This window comes from Sprattus sprattus (assembly GCF_963457725.1).
Source record: "Sprattus sprattus genome assembly, chromosome: 2".
NCBI lineage: Eukaryota > Metazoa > Chordata > Actinopteri > Clupeiformes > Clupeidae > Sprattus > Sprattus sprattus.
Genome location: NC_137921.1, coordinates 67,921,911 through 67,929,410, shown reverse-complemented (window position 1 = coordinate 67,929,410; position 7,500 = coordinate 67,921,911). Strand labels below are relative to the sequence as shown.

At 48.8% G+C, this 7,500-nt stretch overlaps 1 protein-coding gene across 1 annotated transcript in view; it reads right to left on the bottom strand.

Moving 5' to 3' along the window:
• Nucleotides 1-7,500, bottom strand: part of daam1b (dishevelled associated activator of morphogenesis 1b) — a 90,314-nt gene that overhangs the window by 30,944 nt on the left and 51,870 nt on the right. The window lies entirely within an intron of this gene.

The following is a 7,500-nucleotide window of genomic DNA, read 5'->3' as shown; positions in this document are numbered from 1 at the left end:
TAGGGTAGGAACACAGAGGGAGCACGAACACAAACATTGAGTGACTTGTAATTTAATCGCCCGCCACCAGGGGGTTTGGAGTATCCAGAGCAAAGCCCGGGGGAGCAAAAGAACCTTATAATACAAACGGAACCAGTGGTGTAGTCCAGGGTATACGCAGGTATACGGACTATACCCACTTATTTTTCAGTCAGCATTGAGTATACCCACTTCTCAAAACAGGGCGTTTATCCTGTGCTGTATGGGCTGATTACAAAAATTAAGAGTATACCCACTTCTCCAGGGACCACTACACCACTGAACGGAACAATATTTACAAATGAGCGGAATATGCACAGCCACTACTAAATATTGAGACAGAGATCTCTTAAAAAACACACACACACAAACACACACAAATCCGCCTCACACATCTGAGGATACTAGCTGTGAAAGAGCACAGAGAAAATCATCCGCAATCTTCCCCAACTGACACTCCAACCCTTTTTACCAGGGTGATTTTAATAGTTTGGATCAATTGATTGATTTTCCAACCTCACAAAAGGTTCAGCTGGATGGTGCCCTCAGGTCTGTGAGGGGCGTGGGTCTCTTACTCTTTCACACGCCCTTCTATCCAGCAAAGCCCCATGGGAGGGTAGGAGGGCTGGGGGGGAGGGGGGGCGGGTGGGTAGCCATCCACTGGGCAGATTACAGGGGAACATGGGGGCTTCTGGGATGCGTGCCAACCCGCTCCGTCCTCCACCCCAGCCCGTCCCGCCGTGCACCTGTCCCCCATCCAGCGTCCGTCACCAGGGTCCCTCCTGCGGAGGCGTTGCCACGGCGCCCTGGCAGGACACGCAGACCCCGGCACGGATGTCCGCCATGAACCTGACTCTGACTCTAACTCTTCCCCCGCAGAGTTGCATCCAAAAGCGTAGGCCCTCGGGCTGCGTTAACGGCTGCCGCGGTTGGAACATTCGGAGGAGTGCAAATAAGCAAGCGTTCAGCTGCTAAGAAGCTGCGCTCTTTTTTTTCCCCCTTATGAAAATACGATTCTCGATTTTTTTAGTAATCACCCAGGACAGAGAAATCAGACAGCAGGATCCTGCCCTGGCAAACTCTGCTTTCCTGTTTGGGGGGCTGCACACACACAAAAAACCAGCACAGTGTTTTTTCGAGATCAAACATCTGTCATTTGCACAAATGTGCAAAAACGAGAGAGCGAGGGAGCATGAAAGAGAGCAACAGGGAGGAAGAGAAAGAAAGGAGAGAGAGTGTTTGCAAGAAAAAAGTTGGACCTGCTATGACCCAGCCTTAGCCAAGAGAGGATGAGTCCCGACCTGATTAAATCACTTTCCAAACATAATTTCTTTTTTTTTAAACCCAGAGGCAGCTTAGTCCCTCGATTCTACTCTTCAGAGTCGAGTAGTAAAGAGCGAACAAGCCAGCATTCACATTTCCAGACATTTCACTGATAATTCATGTTAACATATAACAGCTTTCTGAACCCAAACCTTAAAAATTTTCAATTACGTGAAATTGCACAGGTTTGAAGTGAAACCTTGTAATCGTTTTATACAAACACACAGAAAAAAAAAAAGAGCTCTGTAAAAATCAATTCAGTTTGACGGAACACAATCGTGCATTAAAAAGGACAGACCCTGGCAAAACGTGTGTAAAGTGTTTTTCCAAATGCCAGTAAGCACTGAAACAATTAGAAAAGTGAAATCAAACTAAGTAAGTCCTGAAAATATTAACTACCATGGTACATTTTTGTTCATTGTGTCTGTACACAAAAAACGAAATAAGTCAAAACTAAGTGCAAAACGAAATAAATCTGAAATATGATTGAAGCCAGTCCATGCTAGAGACATTGCGGTCTTGAGGGTGATACTAGGGCGAGCCACTGCACGATTACGCCTTCAGGCGGCTAGTTAAATCAAGACGGAGGCATAAATCAATTCACAGGACGCAAATCCATCCGGTCAAGGGGGTGAGAATACCAGATGGCTTTTTAGCTCCTGATGGCAAACACTGTTTTATTGTCGAGGGGCTGCCAGTGCACACACACGACAGAGCTGCTGACTGACTAAACAAACAAAATGATTGATACGGACTAACTGACTGCTAACTCCACCGAAAAGACTCAAAAACTCCTTCCACGTGACGCGAGATATGTCTGAGACCATTGAGACAGGCGTGGCCGTGTGTCCAGAATATGCAACTATTGACCTATTCCTGACAGAAATGGCCAGATGAGAATTATTTAGTTAGTTGGCTCAGTCATTCCACTAATGTTGGGCAGCAGACCCTGACTTTTATAAACTTTAAAAGCCGATGGAGTCGGAGTAGAAGACGGTGCTCCATATATATTTTCTCTTTCTTTCAGAGACGGGCCCAACAGTGATACAATTCATCGAGTTTCCAGGAGTAATGTGCTCCAGCGGCGCTACCTCCCTGGAAACCCAGTTCCGACCGCTGCCAAAATGCTTTGGGCTTAACTGCAGTGGGGACGGGGACACACCCAGACAGATAGGAGCAGTGGAAAGATGGATGCCCTCCACTATGACCTCATGTGTACCGCTTCACGGCGCAGAGATCACCAGCCAAGGCAAACAAGACATCCATTCATTCAGACGGACCCTTGGCGCTCCTCACTGTCAGTGAATCCCCCCACCCCACCCCACCCCACTGCTGCTGCTGCTGCCTGACTGTGGAGCTGCCTGAGTTGGGCTTTGATTGAGGAGCAAAACAGAGTCTCTTCGAGCTCTGAATGAACTGGTGGGGTGGGACAGCGAGACATTGGGAGTGGGTGGTGGTGGTGGTGGGGGGCAGGGGCTAACGGGAGGGTGTTATACCAAAGACGAGGTGCACTTTGTGGGCTTGGCCGCCCCGGCGACGACCCTCAGGGCCCCCAATGGAAAACAAAAGCTGCACCTGCGAAGGAGAGACTTTCCTGTTTGCTTTGGAAGGCCGAGCACTTCCCTTCCCTTCCCTTCCTCCCTCTCTCTCTTCCTCTCTCTCCCCTCCCTTTTTTCTCCAATCACTCACTCACTCGCTCGCACACAGTCTCTCTGTCCAATGCTTCCTCACTCCCTTCCTACCTCTCTCCCTCGCTCTCTCTCTCTCTCCCTCTCCCCCCTTTCTACGTCTCTCTCTCTCTCTCTCTCTCTCCCTCCCTCCCTCCCTCTCTCTCTCTCTCTCTCTCCTTCTCTCTCTCTCTCTGCCTCCCTCCCTCCAGTCCTCACAGGCCTTTGGGGAGCTGTGCCAAGCCCCGCTTTTTGGGCCAGCAGCCAGAGAAGCTGCTGAGTCGGCACTATTGCCCTTGCACTGCCAAGACCTGTCTCCCCAACAGCCACACTCTCTCTCTTTCTCTCGCTCTCTCTCCTTTCCTCTCTACTTTTTTCTCTCTCTCTCTGTCTCTCTCTCTCTCTTTTTGCCTCTTTCTCTTTATCTCTCTTTTTTCACTCTAACTCTCTCTTTCCCTGTCTCTGACAGTCCACCCTATCATCTACCCTCCCTCCGTTCCTCCGTCCCTCTCTCCCTCCACCACTGTTAGCCAGAGACATGAGGGGGGTTTATCCCTCCCTGCCTCTCTCTCCCTCTCTCCCTTCACCACTGTTAGCCAGAGACATGAGGGGGTTTATCCCTCCCTGTCTCTCCCTCTGCTGTCAAATTAATTGCGCCTCAAGCGCTCTTAATCGGTTCAAAATGTTGGCAATGGCGAGGGGTCCACTTCCAAACATGCCCCTGCCAGCCTGGCAAACCAAACCAACGAGTCGGCCACGGACAGCAGGAGCCGGAGGAAGGAGAGAGAGAGAGGCCACGATGTGTTTAAGAGAGGCAGGTCATGCGTAATTGCATTTTTTTAATATTCTGGCACGGTGATAAAAAAAAACCAGGGGCGGCTAGAGACTAAGGCATTTTTAACCCCCTGGTGCACATGTTCAGAATCTCAGATTGAGCTCCAGCAGCCCTGGGCTGAGCTTAATGAGGACTCTGATTGGGCCACTGCGGGTTGATGTGAAAGCAGTGGGCACAGCTGCAGGTTGATGTGAGGGCACACTGCAGGTTGATGTGAGGGCAGTGGGCACACTGCAGGTTGATGTGAGGGCAGTGGGCACACTGCAGGTTGATGTGAAAGCAGTGGGCACACTGCAGGTTGATGTGAGGGCAGTGGGCACACTGCAGGTTGATGTGAGGGCAGTGGGCACACTGCAGGTTGATGTGATGTGAGGGCAGTGGGCACACTGCAGGTTGATGTGAGGGCAGTGGGCACACTGCAGGTTGATGTGAGGGCAGTGGGCACAGCTATTTTTTTGACAGCTATTCATTTAGTGTACGGCTTAGTCCAAAGCATCTAACAGCACTGTATGGCTATACTGTATGGTTCCCCCCTGGGTATCAAAGCCATGACCCACAGACTAGTCTCAGTTGGTTAGAGGTTAACCAGACATGTTTGCGTTGGTCAGCTACAGTGTATTTAACTGTGTGGACGGACAAATCACTCACAGTCACACACACACACACACACACACACACACACACACACACACACACACACACACTCTCACACTCTCACACACACACACACACACACACACACACACACACACACACACACACACACACACACACACACACACACACACACACACACACACACACACACACACACACACACACAAACACACACACACACACACACAGCTCCACTCGAGCGACAAGAGGAACTCTGGGATTTGAAGTACAAACTTATGAGCAGGGGATTCTGGTGTGAACCACTCTCATCACAGCCCCCCCCCCCCCTCTAAAGAGTGGTGTTCAGTTTTTTTAAACCACAAGAAAAGGCTTCTTTCCTGGACTCCACCATAGGTTGAGGAGGGGTAAGGGTGAACTGTTAGAAGTAGGAGAGTTAGCTTTAAACCAGACCTCCTCTGTCTGACCACTATGCTGTCCTGTCTCATTTTATTCTTTTCTCGTCTTCTATCCAGGAATCCTCTGGCCCGTCACTGCTGCCCCCCCCCCCCACCCCCCCTCTCTATGTGCTTCTTCAGAATACCCCTAATTCACCCCAAACTGCCCCCTCCCCTCCCACTCTATGTGCTTCTTCAGATACCCCTAATTCACCCCAAACTGCCCCCCCCCCCCTCCCCCTCTATGTGCTTCTTCAGAGTACCCCTAATTCACCCCAAACTGCGCCTCCAGCAGCACTTTCTGTTAGTGAATTTCCCTCCTCTGCCAAAGCAATGATTTTTCCATGATTTCCTCAGCTTACGCTAGGCTTTGGACCCAGACTGCTACCTCTTCTGCTCTCCTGCCAAAACTATGAATCATCCTTTCTTACTCAAACGCAAATACACTCACTAACTGTACTCCAAATCCATGTCTTTTGTACTCTACAGTGAGTACACTTCCCCCTCACCTCACTGAGTACACTCCAATCACAGTGTCATGGCTTTCTGAACACCAAAAGGCCTGCTACACCAAGGATCAGACAGCTAATACTCTACCTGCCTGAACACCAACCAATCAAACAAGTACAGGAAGTGGCCTGCTCTTTTGTGCACGCCTTTCGGAGTTAATCACAAGTGACAGATCTCTTCAATCACACCACAAATGCTTGCTCAGCATCACTGATTGATATGCGTATGTTTTGTGTGTTTGATTAAGTCATCGGGATTGCCACTGCTGGGATGGAGTTAGTAAGTAAGACTTTATTTATATAGCACATTTCGTACAAGAGTTGCAATTCAAAGTGCTTTAGTTTAGTTAGGACCCGTCTTTGCCTCCCACTGAATCCCATCCTTCAAGGCACTCAATCCATCTACACTGGGACACCACCGCACCCTCTCAGACAGACAAGACCAGACCCGAGACCTCATAGCAAACATGTGAGACTCCCTCAAACATTGATACACCCGCTTGGTGTTCTTTGGTAAAGTGTTTTGTGTTACACCCAACAGATAATAGGGGGTTCCATTAAAGTAAGTTTAAACACAGCCCCTGCTGCCAGCATCCAAACTTTCCATCAGCTTGGGTGACATGAAAGAGAGAAAGAAAGGCAAGATAGAGGGGATAGAGGAAAAGAAAGAGAGAAAGAAAGGCAAGATAGAGGGATAGAGGAAAAGGAAAAGAAAAGCAGAAATCTTGAATGGATCTAATCCCAGTCATTTGTCTGTGTGAGACCTGGACTGCTCAACTAAGCTATCTACAAAGGGGGACGTCATAACAAATGATTGAGACCAAAATCAATCTTCACTGTTGCTGTCTATCTGCACAGCGTTAAACCATCTGGACGTGCCACTGGCCACCCAACTACTTAACAAAAATCATTTCAACATGATCACCGATGCCAACAAAAACTCTAAACTGTACATCAGTTTGGACTTCAAACACAGCAGGGAACATTTCTTGAGACGATAAAGAATATCTACAAGGGAGAGACGCTAAAAGCTTGTTTGGATTTAATCTCACTAATTTCTCTTCAGAAACCTGGACCGCTCCGCTACCTACGGAGGAGGCTTCCCATCTGTCTTTGTTTTCCCGAAGCTGCACCATGGTTACCTGAAGATGACTCAAGACGGACGTGATTGATGAACTACCTGGCTCTAAACACAGTACACCTCGTTGCCTCCATGAAGGAGTGTCTTCCGATCAGAGCGTTTATCGGAAGGTACATGTTGGGCTGTGCAGCAGAGAGGTCAAGACAAGGTCATGGGGTCAAAGGTTAGAAAGTTAAACCTGCAGAGGGAGGAGTGCCTAGACCTCAAGGAGGGGACATTTCACCCAGATGAGCTCACAGGACACAACAAGGTGCCAAATGTAGCATCGACCTCTTAACTGCAGACACTCAACACTGGACAACAACCTGAGTCCAACAGAGAGATGCATACACACACACACACACACACACACACACACACACACACACACACACACACACACACACACACACACCACTGGACACAATTGGAGTCCAACGGAGAGGCTGTAATTACTCGACATAATAAGGCCGTTACAAGGCACAGATATATCCACTCAAATGTGATTATTCTATTGTAGTTTTTCATCCCTAATATACTTTTCTGTTAGTAAGGGATGTGGTCATTATTCACCGCCTGTATATCTCGTCTCCTCTTTGACTATGTAGTCAGATACTACCCGGTGGCTCAGATAGCATGGGATCTTTTAGAAGCCCTCGCTGAACTCACCGTAGACTATATAAAGGCAAAAAAAAAAAAAAACACTAGCCATACAGCACAAGCACCTCCTGAGGCCTCATCACCTCCAAACATCCTGCTCGGCGTCGGTGCCGCTGTGTGTGTGTGTGTGTGTGTGTGTGTGTGTGTGTGTGTGTGTGTGTGTGTGTGTGTGTGTGTGTGCACTCCCATGCCAAGCTAGGCATCATTAACAGCAGGATGCAGCCACGGACGATGCCCTCTTTAGGAAGGGGAGCGGAACATCAGAAATATCCGGCATCTGATTTCACAGGCAACATAAAATGGTGGAGCGAGAGAG